Source organism: Pipistrellus hanaki (genome assembly GCF_964339955.1).
Source record: "Pipistrellus hanaki genome assembly, chromosome: 6".
Taxonomy (NCBI): Eukaryota; Metazoa; Chordata; class Mammalia; order Chiroptera; family Vespertilionidae; genus Pipistrellus; species Pipistrellus hanaki.
This window is the reverse complement of record NC_140508.1, coordinates 46556897-46577516: the sequence shown is the minus strand read 5'-3', so window position 1 is coordinate 46577516 and position 20620 is coordinate 46556897.

Here is a 20620-nt window from a genome sequence, read left to right as displayed (position 1 = left end):
CTTTGCCTTTGTTGTCTCTGAAAATATGCTCCAGGTAAAATAGCCCCATAACATAGTTCCCCTGGGTGACTGGCCAGCATTGTGCTGCATTATATTGTATCAGGCAGTGTTTTTAACACACTAGGAACACTGTGAATAGATTCTTGCTGATTTAAAAGTTCTGTAATTTGGCATTCAATTTTAAAGCAAGCTATTGTTTTTTCATTCTAAGATGCCTCAGATGGCATCAATGAGGCTTTTTAATATGTTTTGAATGGAAAATATTTTGTTCTGCACCATTCTTTGAACAATTGTAAATTTTTAGCTTTTTATTATTTTTTTTTTATAATAGTCGCTCTTGAAAAAATGGTGTCCTTGCCACAATCTCCACTAAAAATCAGTATGAATGATGGAGAAAAACATGTTCACTGAAGTTGCTATAGGAAATAAAGGGTTGGGCCTTCCTTAGTCACATAATTTCTTAATAATCAGTCAGTTGTACATATTTGATCAAAATCATAAGTATGCTCTTGTTAAATATCACAGAAAATACAGACTCTGTTTTCTTATATCTTTAGAGTCCTGTGTGGATTATAACTAGAATATACCCATAAGACTCAAGATTGAATTCTATTGTTCAGTAAGGCAGAAAAATACTAAATATATGGGTGTCAGTGTACATTCCAAAATTATCACAAAAATAAAGACATTCTTTATGTTTATAGTTTGTTCTTAATTCCAAATAATAGCTTCAGGTAGAAAAATACTCCAGAAATCTCTGCTCTGTAACTAATGCAATTTTTTTTTCTTAAAAATTATATGGAGGTTTAATAATTTCAAAATAAAGGCCATATTTTCCGTTGCGTCAATAATATTTTGATTACCTACTCTACTGCATTATCTACTTTAGGCAGTTATCAAAAATATTTTTGTGTATTTCAGCACCCTAGATAGATAATATATAGATAATAGCACACTCCAGAAGGGAGAGCAAGATTTGTTTTTAAAGTCTAAAAAGAGAAAGAAAAAAAAAAAAAAAACCTCAGGAGGTAGTACTGCAAAATTCTTGCCATACTAAAATCTAGAGTTCTCTTCTTCCTCTGAGATTATGAACCACATTTGAGGATACATAAGAGTAAGCAAGGCCGATAATCTGTGCTCAGTGAACATGTAAAATATCTCACAGTGTCTCCTTGGTAGGATTGCTAGAAGTATTGATCCTTGGAAAATGTCCTGCAGTACAATGATTTGCAATGGGAACTATGTCATGCTAAAGAGACTTTGGAACTGGGAGTTTTATCAACTTGAAAAAGCAATGAGTGCACTGAAGATGCAAAATACACATAAAGTCAGTTATCATAGTATCATAGACTTATAGAACAAAAGGAAATTCAAAAGATCAATTCATCCCACCCCTTTGTCTTACAAATAAGGGAACCAGAGCAGAGGGAAACAAAATGATTTGTCTAAGGACATATAGCTAAAAAAATGACAGCGATAGGACACAAACCAGTCATTTTCTCACAAGCATTCTTGTCATCAAAATTTCCCAATTCCAGCTTCACTGTCAGTTTGTTTTCTATAATGCCAGGATCAGCAAGGGTCAACAACTGTAAAAGAAAAGTGCAGTCTTGCCCACCCCAGTCCCAGTCAAAGGCTTTCCTGATTTTAGAATATCAATTATAGTTCAGTAAAGCTGTTTTTTTTTTTAAATAAAAGGTATCAAATACTACTTTATTAAACCCTGATATATTATTATATCAGGCATATTAAAATCAACAAATAACCATATGCTTATTTTATGTCACATAATAACTGATAATTTATTGAAGGTTAATTATGACCTAGGAACCATTTTAAGCATTTCACAAATAATATCTCATGAATAATCAACACTACTAATTTTAAGAATATGTAGAAGCTATGAAATGAAGACTGAATATTGTAAAGAAAGAAAACCTCCCCCAAATTAATCTATAGGTTTAGTGAAAGAAATACTAATCCAAAAGTCTAAATGTTTTCAGAAATGGACAGATTGGAATAGAAAAATATCCTACTAGAGGCCCGGTGCATGAAATTCATGCATGGGGGGAGGGGTGGTGGTGTCCCTCAGCCCAGCATGCACCCTTTCCAATCTGGGACCCCTCGAGGGATGTCCGACAGGCAGTCAGATATCCCTCTTACAATCCAGGACTGCTGGCTCCCAACTGCTCACCTGCCTGCCTTCCTGATTTCTCCTAACTGCTTCTGCCTGCCAGCCTGATCACACCCTAACCACTCCCATGCCAGCCTGATTATGTCTAACTGCTCCCATGCCAATCCTTTTGCCCCCAAATTCCCTCCTCTGCAAGCCTGGTCACCCCTAACTGCCCTCCCTTGCAGGGTTGATCATGCCCAACTGCCTTCCCTTGCAGGCCTGGTGCCTTCTAACTGCCCTCCCTTGCTTGCCTCATCACTCACAACTGCCCTTTCTTTCAGGCCTGGTCCCTCCCAACTGCCCTTCCCTGCTGGTCATCTTGTGGTGGTTATCTTGTGTCCACATGGGGGCAGGATCTTTGACCACATGGTGGAAGCCATCTTGTGTGTTGGAGTGATGGTCAATCTGCATATTATTCTTTTATTAGATAGGATAGAGTCCTGGTGCATGGGTGGGGGACAGCTGGTTTGCCCTGAGGGGGGTCCCAGATCAGGGTGGAGATTACCTTGGGGTGTGGGGTGGCCTGGGTAAAGGGCCTGTGGTGGTTTGCAGGCCAGCCACACCCCCCAGCAACCCAAGCAGAGGCCCTGGTATCTGGAATTTATCTTCTACAATTGAAACTTTTTAGCCAGGAGCAGAGCCAAGCCTTCTGCTTGCTCTATGGCTGCTGCCATTTTTGTTTGGATTTGTTTACCTTCTATAATTGAATCTTTGTAGCCTTGAGTGGAGGCTTAGGCCAGCAAGGGCAGGCAGAAAGCTTGGCTTCTTCCATTGTCAGAGAAACCCAAGCTTCCCTCCTGCTCTCTGTGGCCTCAGCCATCTTGGTTGGGGTTAATTTGCATACTCACTCTGATTGCCGGGTGGGTGTGGTTGGTGGGCATGGCTTGTGGGTGTAGCAGAGGCATAGTCTATTTGCATATGACTCTTTTATTAGATAACAAAAGGCTGATATGCAAATAGACTGAATGGCTAACAACTAGAATAATTAAACAATTGAACAACCAGTTGTGACTATGTGTGCTGGCCATAGGGGACATGCACAGAACGTGGCGGGCATCGGCCATGGCAGAATGGTGGAGCAGGTGAGCAGGGGCACCAGAACAAGGCGGGGGCCAATTGCTGTCATTGGGTTGAACCTCTGGTGGTTACTGAAAATTCTTTGCTTCTGTGTGCTGCAGTCTCTCCTGGCGTGAGCAATTGACTTGCTGTTGGCGCTGGCCCTGCTCACACCCAGTGCCGGTGCCAGAGCTGCTGCTCACACCCACAGCCAGAGCTGGCCCTGCTCATACTTGTAGTCCGGTGCTGGAGCTACCTCTTACTGGCACTCGCACCTGCTGTTGGCACCTAGTGCCGGTCCCAATTGCTCGGTGCCATTAGTGGGAGTGAGCAGTGGCTCCTGGCCCCAATTGCCCCTAAGGGCTTCCTTACCTTCCTCTGCTCCTGAGGGGAGATTGGACCCAATCGCTTCATGCCATCAGCAGGTGTGAGCATGTGGGAGAGGTGGTGGCAGGAGCAGGGCTACTGACAGATAGGGGAAGGGGACCAGGGGGCTACATTTGGAGAGGCCTGGTAGGTGCACAGAGGATGGGCCGAGACCCACTTCTGTGCCTACCACATGTTGCAGCCCACAATTCTTTTCAAGGTGCATAGATTTGTGCATTGGGGCTCTAATTTTTAAATATTTTTATTGTGGTAATTGTAGAGGCACATATGGTTATAAGAACAAATAGATTGAGGTATGTACTCTGTATGTACTTAGTTCTCAATGGTAACTTCATGAAAAAAAAAAAGATAAGATAATATTACAACCATGATATTGACATTGGCACAATCATGATACAAGATATTTTCATGACCACAAGGATCCCTTGTGTTGAACTTTTATAACCATATCCACTTATTTTCTGCCAACAATTTTATCATCTAAAGAATGTTATATAAGTGGAATCACATAGTATAGATGACAATCCAGGGATCATAAATTCAGGCACAAACCTAAATTATGCTACAAAGAAAACAACAACAAAAAAGGCAAGGTTTTATAGAGGCAAAATTTCAATTATGGTTCCATTTTGGTCCTCCAAGTAAATGCAGGATTCTAGCTAAGTGAGCAAGGATTGGTTGTTCCAATGTGAAAATGAAAGAGGTGAAAATTAGAAAGAGGGAGTAAATCCCACATAAGTTAATGCAGCAGTTATTGTTCCAGGATGTTTCAGGCTCAGTCAGCCTTGAGTTGGTTTAGCAACAGGTTAGCAGTTAATAGCTGTTCTGAGAACTGAGATATGAGATGTGGATAGGCCCTCCTTCCTCATTGACCTCTTGACTCTGTCTTCTGTGACTTTCTTAACAATATGATTCTACTTTATTTTCCTCATTATCGTTAGCGTTTTAAAAATGTTCTTCAGAGGGAGTCCCTACCAGACATTATCAATAGTATTTTACAAGATTAAATAATTGTTTTTGGTTATAGTGATAAATACCTAGGAAGCCTCTAATTAATGTATAAAGAAAAAATCATTTTATAGCACACATGAGTTGCTACAACTTTTACAGTAGGGTCATGTTGCATATTTCAAAATTTGAGCAGTTTTTATAATGTGTATTCCCCCTCAATAGGATATTATATCAATAAGAAAAAATCTCAAAAGTCAATATGCTGTTTTGTTTTTATTATAGCCTAAACCTCTTCTTTGGTAACAGTACTGAATATTAGGATATATTTACTTCATTTTAAACTATATGCACATTTTTTTTTTGCCTTAGAAGTGGTTCTTAAGGAGAAGAGTTTATTTCATTTAATTAAAAATGGCCTTTAAGGCATTTTTCAAAAATATGTATAAACGTGGGACACTGTTCAAAAGAGAGTCCTTTGTGATCATTATATTCTCCATGAGTGCTGATTAAACTAATTAAAATTTGCAAGTCTTATCAAGATTATTTATTGAAATGTACTTGGCAGCTTCCATTATTCAACCTGGCTCAGTAGTTTATTCTTTTACTAGTGACCCAGTGCACAAAATTCATGCACATTAAAAGGGGATTAATTAGAGAAAATAATTTAATATTGCTATTTGCCCTTTATCTATAATAGAAGTGTCAGAGATGAAAGAAAATTAGTAAAATGTATATGAAAACCTTTCTCCTGTCAGAGTCTGGGGTGTACCCTGGGACCCAGAGTCAACTCCTCATCCACCCACATGTGCCTCAAAATCACATGAGATCCAGACCTGGCCGGGCCCACCTCCATTGAGCTAGATCCAGACCTGGCCGTTCCCACCCTTGCCAAGCCCCACGGGGCAAAGTACATAGCCTTAGTTCCCTTGGCCCGGCGCCAGGATGGAGGTGTGGCCTGAGGTCCCCCAGCCCAGAGTTGGGCAGAGGGTATGCCTTGAGGTCCCCCTTCAAGCCCTGATGGTCAGGGGATGTGATCTGAGGTTCCCCAGCCTGGTGCAGGGGTGGGAGCTGTGGCCTGAGTTCCCCAGACCCAGCACTGGGGGTATACCTTGAGGTCCTCTGTCAAGCCCCTCTGGGTGGGGGTCATGGCCTGAGGTCCCCTGTCAAGCCCAGCCAGGCAGCAGGCAGTGGGGCGCAGCCTCAGGCCTTCTGGCCTGATGCTGGGACAGGGGGGAACAGCCTGAGGTCCCCTAACCCAGCACCAGGATGAGAAGCACAACTTAAGATCCCCCATCAAGCTCCACAGGGCGGGGGGCATGTTCTCAGGTCCCCTGGCCTGGCACTGGGGTGAGGGGGCATGGCCTGAGGTCCCCCAGCCTGATGCCAGGGTGGAGGGTGCAGCCTGAGGTCCCCTGTCAAGCTTTGCTGGGTGGGGGATGTTGCCTGAGGTCCCCCATGGGGGCAGGAGAGGGAATAGCCTCAGGTCCCTGCTGATTGCTCATTAAGGCTCCTTTTGGGAACTTCAGCTGTGGGTGCAGCCATCTCTACGATGGTCAATTAACATATTCCTTTTTTATTAGATAGGATATACATTTAAGAATGGTCACTATAATTCAAATAAAGAATGAAAGTTGAGAAATGTTTGATAAAACAGATAATACTGTATTTGATCCTTTGTACCTCAAAACATGACTCAATAGCTAAGTCCTTTTGTGAGGCAGGAAGTTAGACATGAGCAACTGAAGTAGGTTCTGCCCTGGGGTCCTGATGGTTTGAACCAACAATGCCTTCAGACCCCCTCTCTATGGGTGGTCCAGCAGCCAGCTGCCCACCAGTGGGCAGGTACAGAATCAGCCGGTTATTGTTGTAAACTCAGAGGAAAAGGACATGACCTCAGTGCCACTTTACTAGGGCCTTGGACTAATTATAATAAATTTGCATTGCAGTTTTGACTATCTCCCTGTGTGTTTTTCTGTATGCATTACAAGTAAGGGCATGTGCAGAAGAAATATAGTTATGTAATCATTTTCTGTCAATCATCCTTGAATGCAAATAAAAGTCTCCACCCAAAAGAAAAAAAAATCCCTGATTTAAATTATGTAACTCAGGAGTTTGGGGCCATTGCTTCTTTCCACTGGCCACCTTCTTGCTTGGAGTATACTTTCAATAAATCGCACTTTATATTACTTTCATTTTTTGTTGGCCTTAAAATCTTTTCTGCATGAGGAGAAAAACCATGGTCTCAGCTGGTAACCCCAATTGGTAACATCTTGAGTACAAAATAGTTTTTTATATCAGCTAGTACTAGTAATGTGATTTGTATTTCATTTTTATTATCTGGAAATATGCATTAGGTAACAACTATTGGCTTCCTATTCCAATTTGTTCTCATCAATTCACTCTGATGGAAATCCAAAATTATTTTTTTTATTAGTGGTGATCAGGAGAGTTCCATCAGGGAATTGCACAAGTCAAGTCTAGAAATTGTATTGAAACTGGACCCTACATGTGATAGAGGTGAATAAACGTTTGGTATTGTCTTCCCATTAAGTGCCTTCTATATTTCTCTTGTGTCACTGTTAGTTAACGGTATAGAAACTCACCCATGGAACTATGGTTAGTGAACCAACAAAGTAAAGAAAATATGGGTAAAGTAGAGTGGAATGGGAATTTTAGTTCTGCTGTTTACTAGGCCTGTAAACTTGAGCAAGAAAATCAATAGTTCTAAACTTCAGCATCTCATTTGCATAATAGAGTAACAAAACACATCTTGCAAAATTGTGGGAATAATCCATATCAAGTATACAGAAGTGTTCCTGAGAGGAAAAAACTGTACTTCTTATTAAAGTATTATAGAATAATTCTAATAAGTGGAATTATTAAAAAGTGAAATGAACTTCCACATGTCTATGATTACTTACGATTATTATTGCAAATGTAAATGGATTCAAGCTTTTGTAAGAGGCCTGGTTAGGTTGACTTCAGAAATTCCCAACCCTTATATCAAATTTTGGCCAGTGTGAATCATGAAATTGGCTGAATTAATTTATATTTGTGATAGAGGTGTATGTATGTCAGTTATCATTGCTTTGACTATTTCTGCTGGGGGGAAAAAAAAAAAACTAATCAGAAAATTAGACTTTCCATTTTATTGTTATGGAACACTAGAGGCCCAGGGCATGAATTCGTGCATAGGTGGGGTCCAGCCCAATTGGGGTGGATCACGGCTGGGCCTGTCAAGAGGAAGAGACAGTGGGAGGTTGGTTGGCTGGCACCACCCCCTGAATGGGCCAGTTCACTGGCTGCGGTTGGAGTCATAGCGACAGGTCATTCTGGTCATTACGGTGTCCCAGTCACTGGCTATATATATATATATAATGATTCTAGAGAATCTAATTGACAAATCATGGCACAGATGGTAATTGACTCAGACTGTGATACACAGGTAAAATAGTAAGTAGATTAGCTTGAATTCATTCTACAATATTTGTAAATAGTTTCCAAAAGCATTGCAACTGCAAAAAACCAATTTGCTTCCTGAATATTTTATTGACCAAACCTACAGTCATCAGTGTTATTACATCTATTAATTAAATATAACTGTTCTTTGTTTCTCTGAGTCTTTGCAGAGAGGTATCTAAATGATCAATGGCAGATGCTCATGAAAATCAAATAAAAATACCACAGAAGCAGATTTGGTAATGTCACAAATTCTGTTCAAGCTGTTTCTGTAATGTTGAAGATCCACCTAGAACCTTCCCCTAGAGGCTTTTCAAACAGGCATATGTAAATTCCCAGTGAGAAACAGTCAGCAGCAAGCAGCTCACTTCCAGGGTGAAAACAAATGCTTGAGAATATGTTTCTGAAAGTGAGTAAAATACACCAGTGGGGAGGTGTGGAAACAGTCATCACTCACCTGCTAACAGAAAGAAAAGGGACATCTGGCCCAAGTTATCTCCTGGCCATGAGGTTTCTGAGGAAGTGTTTATTAAAACTGGTACAATTCAAGATGTTCCCCTGGAAAAACAGCCTATGGATAAATGTAATAGTTTTGAATTTTCTGAAAGGAAGTTTGGAGCAATCACTTGAAGCCCAGGACCTAGGCAAGATGGCAGAACAGTTGAGTTCTGACTTACGTCCCCCTTAGAAAAAGACCCAGGTGTGAATAGCCATAGATGGGATGTCTATATTCATTCCCGGGACCTGGCGTTGAGGCTTAAGCACTCCTTTGGGCCACAAAACCCAGGAAACTTGCATTAGAAGGGAAAGAAGAGTGCTTCTCCCCCAGGCCAGGACTGAGCCTTACTGATGGGTCCCCTGGCCTGACCAGTCCCCTGGCCTATGGGTTCTCAGGGGACAGTGACTCCCAGGTAGATAGCCACTTCCTTAGCATCCAGGCTGCTCCCAGAAGCCCACTAAGGTAACTCCTTACCAGGAGCACAGGCACAAGGAGTGGGACCAGAATGCAGGGGATCCACTAGAAACAGAGAAGGGAGGGGCTTGTAGTGTCTATGCAGAGTCTCAGTGGGCGGTGTTCTTCTGGTCCTGTGGCTGTCCTTTACACAGCCAAGCCAGTAGTCTCGCCTGGCCAAAGAGCTGGACTGGCAGTTTAGCCTAGTTTGGGCCTCCAGCAAATGAGTCATCCCTATAGTAGAACCCAATCTGAAATTCCAACCAGACAGGGATGCAGGGCAGCAGTACCGCCCAGCCCTGCCAGACTAAGTAGCCTGGCCTAGAGCCTGGGAGCCCCAGAACCCATCGCATGCCTCTCAAAGGAACCTAGCCAGTCGCCTTGCTCAACGGAGGGCTTTACCTTCTGGCCCACTTGACCAGGGAGCCAGATCAGTGACCCAAGCAGCCTCGGAGCTCAGGCTATGGCCCTGCCAGATGCCAGATTCCAGAGCACATCCTGCAGCTCTGCCCAAGCAGGGAGTCCAGCCAGGGACCTTGCCCAAGTGTGAAGCATAGCCTATGGTCCCACCTTACTGAGGAGCCTGCTCAGAGGCCTGACCTAACAGGCCAGCTCAGCCATGCCTAATCACAGAGCCAGGCCTGCAGCCTTGCCCCATTTCAGGGCCCACCCTGAGTCCTGCCCAGTCACAAAGCACAGCCTGAGGCCAAGTACAAGCATGAAGCCTTGTCTGTGGCCATGTGAATTACTAACACTGAGTACAATTAACCCCAAGTATGACACTTTTCTAAGTGGAAGTATTTATGTAACCTTTCGGTTCTTATTTAAAGCATTTCTTGCATCATTATGACTATAATCGGAATTTATGAAAAGAAGGGATTCTTTTAATTATGATATTAATCTTTTACTTAGAATTGTTAGAATAAAATTTAAATAAAAATTTAAATTTTTATTTTTAATAAGAATTTATTGAAGAGAAACTCAAGAATTAGCTGAACCATCTTAAAAACCAAAAATGCCTTCAGACAGTAAGTACTAGTGCTGTGATGTGCGAATATCTGAAACAACACACCCTAAAAGATTAGTCATTCATTTTTTAAGATTTAAAAAGAAAATCTGTAGAATTCCTACACAGGATTAGGCATTCCATTTATTAGGCATTCCATTCGCATCAATTATGCTTTCTTACTATAACAATCGTTTTGGCCTTTGCTATCCTGTTCAAAGGAAACAGACTTAAGTAGTCATATTTTCCATGGTGTGAAGGAGAAGTTCAGAGGTCCATATTTGAAGGGAAGAACTAAAAGAGAATGGAATATGTAGACCAATACTAGCTGTAGGATGTCAGAGGTATCCAGACACCATATTTCTTTTTATTATTATTCACTGTCCCTAAGAAACTGGTGAGAACATGGCATTCACCTTAGGAACCAAGGAATAAAAGGCAGAGAGCAAGAATAAAATAAAGTGGTTAAGTGAAACTTTAAAGAGAAGCATAATTTTGGTAAAATCTGTTTCTGTCTAGTATGTACTTCTTTCAAAACAATGGAGGATTTCACAAATTTATGCCCTTTTTGTTAAAGGGTATTTGTATTCTGGTACTACTATTGATAGATAAAATTTATTTATTTAACTACTAGTACAAAACATGACTTTTTCTTTTTGAAGATGTATAATAAAACCACCTTCAATAATACTTGCAACCTCCTAATTTAGTCATCTGAAATATTTAATTTCAAAAGATGCCGCCACTTGAAATGTCATTCTTTTTTCAATAAACCATGATGGCACCTGAAAGGATTTAAAATGACAGTCAAATAATAATTCAGGAAAATAGATTTTGTTGGAGTTAAATTCTGGAGAGAGAGAGAGAGAGAGAGAGAGAGAGAGAGAGAGAGAGAGAGAGAGAGAGAGAGAGAAGGCAGAATATTTGATAAGTAAAAGAAAAATATTTCCTTGGAGGATAACTAAGGATGATATTTGAAAGTCATTCATTGGAATAAATTTTTACCCTTTAACATGGTACATTTTATAAGAAAGCAGCTTAATTTGCCACCCCCCACATAACACTATCAATCCATTATACATGGGAAACTTTCACCAATACAAAACAAAACAAACAAACAAAAAAAACACAAAACATTTAAAGCCATTTTTGAGTATTAGTCAGCTCTACAACCTAGCAAATATAAAGAGACTCTCCAACTGCATCTACCTAACATGTTCCCTCACCAGACTTTTCTTTTGTGCTCTCCCTCAGTTTAGAATCAATTCTCTTTACTCATCTTGGGTATTATATTTCTTGTGTGCCTTGAAATCTCATTTTTGTGTGTGTTTTTTTCAGTAAGCAATTCTGATTCAGAAATCAAAAGGTCAACATCTTGAGCAAACCTTTCTTTTTTCCCCCCAATACAGTTTGACAATTTTATTATCTTTTTCTTATCCAATATAAAAGTATGTCTCTCATAACAGCTCATGTGAAGTGTACAGCTGCTTGGTGGATCATGCCAGATGAAACTGATTTTAAGCATCGATCCAAATAAATTAATATAGCAATACTTATTCAGGAAATAAAATAAAGGGATGTGTACAGCTATCAACAATACCTTTCTGTGTGAGTAATTAATAACTATAAAATAAAACTATATTCTTGTTTAACCGAGCAAACCAACACACAATTTCAGAAACAAAATAATTTGAAGAAGGTGATAATAATGAACAACTAAATGGTAAGATTAACCTTTTTTTTTTTTTAGAGTCCAATATGCAGTTCCAACATGTGAGTATTCACATGTTTATGTCTGTGATTATTTTTAGATAATGATAGCTAAATATAATATACATGTTTTATCCAAAAAACAGTTATATAGCTAAATATAAGTGAATTTTCTATATTATCATTTCTATACTTAATTAATTTAAACTATCCCTTATTGGGAAATATATTTAATGCATCCCCATATTTGTCAGCATCTGTTCATGCAGTTAGGGGTATGTGCCTATTTCTGGCTAATGGGCTTTGAGAATAAGTGACCTATGCCATTTTTGGATCTTTGCATATATTATTTGGGGACACCTCTCTCTTTCTCACTTTTTCTGTTTATATGATAGTGAAAAAGACCACTATTCTAGACAATACAGCTACAAGATTTTAACACATCAATCATCTTGAGTCCCTGATGAATTCATGGACCTAATGCCCCACCAAGCCACATTGTACATACAACATGAGTACAAAACTAAAAGCCAGTTATGGGTTGATTTTACATCGACATGTCTATCTACTTTGACTAATATACTCTTAATAAATAAAGAATATTTAGATTAAAAAGTATACTTTAACTCAAGCACCATTTCTATGTCCTCTTCTTCCCAAGTTGTCTCATTTGAGGGATATTTTTATTTTCATATAAAATCTTGCTTCTGCTATGTCTTTATACTGTCTTCTTCTTATATTTTATCTCCTGACTACTTAATTCTTAATCATTGAGGATATCGGATTCTCATTCACAGTAACTTTCTTCAATTCTATTCATTAATTTAGAATCAAGCAAGAAAATGTTATTTTCACAACCTCCTCATTTCTAGTGATTTTTCTCTGCTTTCCACTTTATCCTCTTATTATCCTGAATACTAAAACTTGACATCACTTGAAACACCTCTAACTCTAAAACATCCATGTCTATTTTCATATTATGTCCTCCAAATTTTCTACTTCTTTTACCTCTTTATTGTTTTTATGTGTCCTTAGAAATATCCACACCTCTTGTCCTTAGACTATGTCATTTCCTTTACTAGTAAGCTCCTTCTATTTTTACTTAATTTTCTAGTCAGTTAAGATACCTCTTCTATTAATTGCTTGCCAAAATTCACAAAATGTTTATCAAATTTACCTGCATATATGCCCACACAGACACACACAGACACAGACACACACACACACACACACACACACACACACACACATACACACACACACCCTTATACCCCAAAGCAAATAACTGTCTTTTTGCAGAGCACTATCATTATTTATAAAAAGTCAATAGAAACATTAACTGCATCCTGGAAACTCAATCCAATAGACTTTCTAAAATTTAAATAAATGATGTAGACAACCAATCCAAAAATGCCTAATTACATTATTGCAAAAGGCTAATACCTTACGATTTCTTTAAAGAAAAGTTTATGGTAGTTTACCCAAACGTGAATTGAAATGTCTAGAATGGTACTAGAAAAATTCCTGAAGCAAAATTCACATAATAACCTGGCTCCCATCTCTAATGTCCAGATATTAAAAAATACTTATTCCTAAAATTAACATCCAGAAATTTATGGTATTTTTGTACACCAATAGTGAACTTAGAGAAAGAGAGATTAAAAAAAATATATTTACCATTGCATCAAAAAAATTTTAAGATACCTAGTAATAAACTTAACTAAGGAGGTAAAAAACCTCTAATCAGAAAACTACAGGACAATGAAAAAAAGAGATAGAGGAAGACATAAACAGATGGAAGAACATACCATGTTTATGGATTAGTAGAATCAACATAATTACAATAAAATGTCCACACTACCCAAAGAAATCTATAGATTCAATGCAAACCCCATTAAAATACCAACAGCATACTGCACAGACGTAGAAAGAACTCTCCAAAAATTCATCTGGAATAAAAAAAGACCCTGAATAGCCACAGCAATTCTGAGAAAGAAGAACAAAGTAGGAGGGATCTCAATACCAGATTTCAAGCTGTACTACAAAGTCACTGTTCTCAAAACAGCCTGGTACTGGAACAAGAACAGACATATAGACCAATGGGATAGAATAGAGAACACAGATATTGACCCAAACCACTATGCTCAATTAATATTTGACAAAGGAGGCATAAACATACAATGGAGTCAAGACAGTCTCTTCAATAAATGGTGTTGGGGAAATTGTACAGATACATGCAAAAAAAAAATAATGAAATTAGATCACCAACTTACACCATACACAAAAACAAACTCAAAATGGATAAAGTACTTAAACATAAGATAGGAAACCATAAAAATACTAGAGGAACCCACGGAAAAATAAATCTCAGACATATGCCAAAGCAATTTCTTCACCAATACCGCTCCTAGGGCAATGGAAGCTAAAGAGAAAATAATGGGACTACATTAAAATAAAAAGCTTTTTCACAGCAAAAGAAACCATCAACAAAACAATAAGAAAGCCCACTGCATGGGAAAACATATTTGCCAATAACATCAGCGATAAGGGTTTAATCTCCAATATTTACAGGGAACTCATACAACTTAACAAAAGGAAAATAAATAATCCAATAAAAAAAATGGGCAATGGACCTAAATAGATACTTCTCGAAAGAAGACAGAAGGAAGGCCAAGAGGCATATGAAAACATGCTCAAAGTCAATAATTATCTGAAAGATACAAATCAAAACAATAATGAGCTACCATTTCACATCTGTCAGAATGGCTATCATCAACAAATCAACAAACTACAAGTGCTGGCAAGGATGCGGAGAAAAAGGAATCCTTATGCACTGCTGGTGGGAATGCAGACTGGTGCTGCCACTGTGAAGAACAGTATGGAGTTTCCTCATAAAACTAAAAATGGAACTCCCATTTGATCCAGTGATCCCACTTCTAGGAACATGTCCCAAGAAACCAGAAACACCAATTAGGAAGGATATATGTACCCCTATATTCATAGCAGCATAATTTCCAATAGCTAAGATTTGGAAACAGCCTAAGTGCCCATCAGCAGATGAGTGGATTAAAAAAAAAAAATGGTGGTACATCTACAAAATAGAATACTACGCTGCTATAAAAAGAAAGGAACTCCTACCATTTGCAACAGCATGGATGGACCTGGAGAGCATTATGCTAAGTAAAATAAAACAATTGGAGAAAGATAAATATCACATGATCTCACTCATTTGTGAACTATAGTTAACAACATAAATTGATGAACAAAAATAGATCCAGAGACAGAAAAGCACTGATCAGACTGTCAAACCTCAGAGGAAGGTAGGAGAGGTGGGGGGAAGGCAGAGATCAACCAGAGGACTTGTATGCATGCATATAAGCATAGCCAATGGACACAGACATCAGTGGGATGAGGGCATGAGTGAGGGTCAGGAGGTTCTGGGGGTATAAGGACACATATAATACTTTAATCAATTAAAAAAATCTTATTACTGACTAAATCAAAACATAATTTCATTGAATTTATTCTGTTCTTTTACGTATATACTAGAGGCCCGGTGCACAAAATTCATGAATGCGGGTTGTTTCTCAGTCCAGCCTACACCCTCTCAAAAATGGGACCCCTCAGGAGTTGTCCAACTACTGACAGGAATTGGGCCTAAACTGACTGTTGAATATCCCTTTCACAATCCAGGATGGGTGGCTCCCAATTGCTCTCCTGCCTGCCTGCCTGATTGCCCCTAACCTCTTCTGCCTATCAGCCTGATTACCCTAACCACTCCTCTACCAGCCTAATTGATGCCTAACTGCTCCACTGCAGGTCCGATCAGCCCCAACTGCCCTCCCTAGCTGGCCTGGTTGTCCCTAATTGCTCTTCTCTGCTGGCATGGTCACCACTAACTGCCATCCCCTGCAGGCCTGGTCCTCCCCCATTTGCCCTCCCTCCCCTGCAGGCCCAGTCACCCCCACCTGCCCTTGTGACCACATGGGGTGACTATCTTGTGTGAGGGTATGATGGTCAATTTGCATATTATTATGTAGGATGGTGTGGTATTGTGCAATATAGTGTGTGTTTATGTGTTATTTTACATGGTGCCTACCATGATGAAGGTATTTGATAATTGAATGTTAATTATTTAAATAGGAAGAAGCAAAAGAAAAAAATTGCTACTGACTATAATGAGTTTGCTCTCATTAAGTATGGCATATTGGAGGGGAACTTGAAGTTTTTAATACTACCAAAGAAGCATCTTAGTTTAATATCTTCAGATAGTTCTCTAAGGGTTTTTAGTTTGAATATCAAAATGATGCTCTGATAGGGATTTGTTACTTATTAACACTGGCAGTGATTTCAAGTGAAGGAGGTGTCAGCTTTCTTCCAGAGATGAAATTTTTCGGTTTAAAGTCACTTGCTTTGGAATCATTCCAATTGCAAAAGTGCCATGTGAAGCATTTATAAGTAAATTACACTGTATTTTTATAGGTGTCTAAGCTTAAATGTCTTTTTATCTCCCATTTTATAGCTCTTGTCATTAGTTGTCCAGTTGACAGTAGCTCAGCTAGCTTTAAAAGATCTCTCTCCTTAAACCTCAAGGATTTCTTTCTTAATCTTCTTCAAAATCCTAAAATATTTTTAAATACCCTTCTCCTGCTTTGTTGAATGGAATCAGGTATAATGTTTTGTTTCAATCATCATGGCCTTTTCCCTCTGTATATATCTATCTCAGATACAGAACAATGTTTGTTTTAGTTCAAATCTCCAAAACTATCACAGTCAACACTCAGTTCCTAGTTATCCATAAACCAGCTATAGAATAGCAAGCTTTACTTTGAAATATTGAATATATATATATATATATATATATATATATATATACATACACATACATACACACAAATATATATATTCATATATATATATATTCATATATATATATATTCATATATATATATATATATATATATATTCAGGGAGAAAAGGAAAGAGAGAGAGAGATAGAAACATCAATGATGAAAGAGAATCATTGATTATCTACCTCCTGCATGCCCCACTAGAGACTGAGCCCACAACCAGGCATGTGTCCTGACCAGGAATTGAACTGTAACCCCTAGTTCATAGGTTGAAGATCAACCACCAAGCCACACTGACTGAGCTGTGGGTTCCTTTTGAAGATGAAGACTGAAAGTGGAGACTACATAGAGGCTGGTAGGAGGGGCAGAGGTGTGAAAGAACTGTCCGGGTGCCCCCAGACAGTAGAAGAAATCCTGGAAAGATATCTCAGCTGGGGGGATTGTCACGAAGAATTCTGGGATTGAATTCCCAAGCTGGGCACCAAAACTGAGGAGGGTACGCAAATAACATGACTGTGAAAAGCAGCAGGGCATTGTCTGCCAGGGCAAGATGGCTGATAATTCAGACCCCTTTTAAAGGACCAACGCACAAAATTTCCTGTGGAGCCACCTACGTTGTGCTCCGGCAGAGGGAAGGTGAAGTGGACTGGAGCTATAAGGGCAGAAGCCAGGATTGGGGACCTGGGGGATAGAGCTCAAAAGGCAGACACACCAAGTTTCCTGGGCTGAGTCATTCTCTCACACAGTGGAGGACATCTTTCCCACATAGACATCTGTCTTTTCTGGGGGGAAGACAGTCAACACACCCTATTGGAATACACCTTCGCCTGAAGCCACTTAAGAGATTAAAAATAACAATTACCCTCCAGGCAGCAACCTCCAGGCAACTGGCTCATCCTGTTGAGAAAAACTCTCACCACACTTGAGAATGATTGTCTGTAGAACAATTCAAGTCAGAATCCTATCAGTCGATAAGCAAAGGCAGTCTCTGGAGGCTTTCAGTGTATGCCTGATCTAATTATTCAGAAATAGCTTTTAGTACTGTTCTGCACTAGAGAGGTGTAGAGGATATACCTAATACATCACAAACCCAAACAGAAAGCCAAAATGAGGAGACAAAGAAACAACCCCCAAATGACAGAACTAGAGAATCCTCCAGACGAAGAGATAAATGAAGCACAGATAAGAAATTTATCTGAAACAGAGTTCAGAGTAACTACGGTAAAGATGCTCAGCAGGAAGAAAAAAAAGATATAGTAACTATGAAAAAAGAACAGTCTGAGATAAAGAATGACATAACACAAATAAAGACTGCATTTGAAGGAATACACAGCAGATTAGGGGAAGCTGAGGATTGAATCTGTGAATTATCGATAGAAGACAGAGTAAAAAAATGTCACTCAATCAGAAAACCAGAAAGAAAAAACAATTGAAAAACAGAACAGCTTAAGGGAGCTGTGAGACAATGTGAAATGTAACAATATTAGAAGAGTTAGAAAGGGAGGAAGGCATAATGAAGGTGTTTGAAGAAATAATGGCATAAAACTGCCCTAACCTGATAAAGCAAAAAGTCACACAAGTTCAGGAGGCACAGAGAACCCTAAGCAAGAAGAACAGAAACAGACCCATTCCCTAACACATCATAATTAAAATGCCAAAAATTAAAGACAAAAAGAGAATCTTAAAGGTATCAAGAGAAAAGAAAACTTCAAAGGAGTTCCCACAAGGCAGACACCTGATTTCTCACCAGACACTCTAGAGGCCAGAAGGGAGTGGCATGGAATACTCAAGGTAATGGAAAGCAAGGATCTGAGACCATGATTACTATATACAGCTAAGCTATCATTCAAAATATTACCATCAAATGTAGAGCTTCCCAGACAAAAAAAAAAATACTGTTATCATAGAATTAAGTTGTATTCTTACCTTCTGATGCTAAATATATTAAACAGCTTAAAAAAACAGAAGGCACTGAGGAGAAATAAATTATGTATGTCCCATGGTGTGTCCCTCTGAGAAAATGTGCCTCTAGGAGTATTTGGGCTACTTCTTGCAGTTCTTGGTTATATCATGATCCACAGCCATTAAATATTAAAGCTTAGTATTCTCTCTAAATCTTTATAATAAAAATAAACATGATTTAATCTGAGATAGTGTGGTACTTAAACATCTACTTCTGTCTCTAATGATTGAAGGAACATTTGAGCAAAATGTTTAATTTCATATTTCTGCCAGTGGTATATAGCAGCATTGTAATAAGCCATATGACTGGATTTTTGCCAAAGACCATAAAATGCCAGGCTTACAGCTTATAGGCACAACTATTTGTGATAAATTATTTTCCATTTTAAGAAAGATACCAAGTGAGTAATTTTATGGTTTTCTGCATTTAAGCTTGGCATGATTGAATGAGTTGTTCCTGTTGATCAAAGAACCATAATTCCACTCTATAGAGAAAATGCTATATTAGTGAATCAATTTGAAAACCAAAGAAAGTATAAAGTGTGCTCTGTGCCATGCTTCACATGTCCTGGACTGCCTTTGACTTCCTCATGGTAATTCATTTTCATCTGCAAAGTAAAGACTGCTCAAAATTTAATCTCAAATACTGCTTTCCTCAAAGGTAGAGGACACAGCAAAGAGCTTCGTTTTCGGAGTGAAGTTAAGTCCGACCTCTTCATAGTAATATGGCTTTATGTAATTCATTTAATTTTTTACTGATACAACTGGAAAATTAATTTATAAGCTGTTATAGTAAAAATACTTTAAAGTTCATATAAAGCATCTAACACCATGCTTTCCATTCGTTTCTCATTAAAGAGCACCTATTTACTTTTTTCTTTTCTATCTTACTCAAATCATATGCCACATCTACCAACTTTCATTTATCTTGCTATTAATTTAATGTAGTATTTGTAGTTAAAATGAAGGCTAGCTTCTATGTTTTTCTCTGTATCTTATTGTACAACATGATTTTGTAATTTAGTGATTCTGGATATCTTTCTTCATATTCAAGTGTCAATAATGTCTAATTTCTTTAGTTGCTATTATTATTATTTAGCATCTCCATAAATATATCAAAGATAAACTTAACCTTATAAAGAGGACTTTTTAATGGTAAACTCATCATTAATGTCTCTGAATATGACACCCATAATCTCTATTTAAGGCCTCAATAAATTTGATATTTACACAGCGAAATGTTGATTTAAATATGTGGGTAAACTACATTTGAACTGGATTGCTTTAAGGAAGTGTTAAATAAAGTAAAATGATATGCTAATTAGTAATTTAGAGTCTCAAGAGCAACACATATCTATAACTACTTATAAATATTTATTTTAATAAGCATCCCCAGTAAAGGTTAATTTAAATATTCACATGTTTTCAGAGGCAGTCTGTCTCATAATTGATGATGAATAATAAGCAGGTACTGCACAAAAGTGGAAATCATAGAGACGAATGAGCATATAGGAAGATTGCTTCTGTTGCTGGTGGAAACAGGTTCTGGTGGTGTCATGAAAAAGCATTTTGGGGACCCACACATGGGAGGATGAGGTGTAGTGGTAAGATTTATTGAAGCTGGAACAAACAAAAAGGGCTCTCCCCAGGTGCCCTGAGTCTGTGTCTCCTCCATGCCAGGTGACTCAGTTTTCCCTGCTGTGGAAGAAGTCCAGCTTGACTTCACCAAGCCCAGAAGAAGGGCAGGATCCAGAATTCCTTGCCATTGGATCAGTCTATGCCAAAGCTCAGCACAGTTCAATCTCTGTCCCCATACAGCTAGCTTAGTCTTGGCTCCCAGCTGCACTCAGAGCTGCATTGCTGTACCCAGGCAGGCTCCTGGGCCAGAACCTGGAGCCTGGGTTTGGGCCAATGCTTGGAGCCTGCACTTGAGCCTGCATGGCTGCCTGCAGGGCTGCTACAGAGAGAGAATGGAGAGAGAACATGCCACCTAATGGACTGGTGCATGAACAAATGTGTGCTGCTGAAAGAGGTGTTAACATTAAGAAACATTCAAACTGTGAGGTGAGCTTATTTGGGACAAACTGTCAACAATTGCAGGGAAGCAGAAT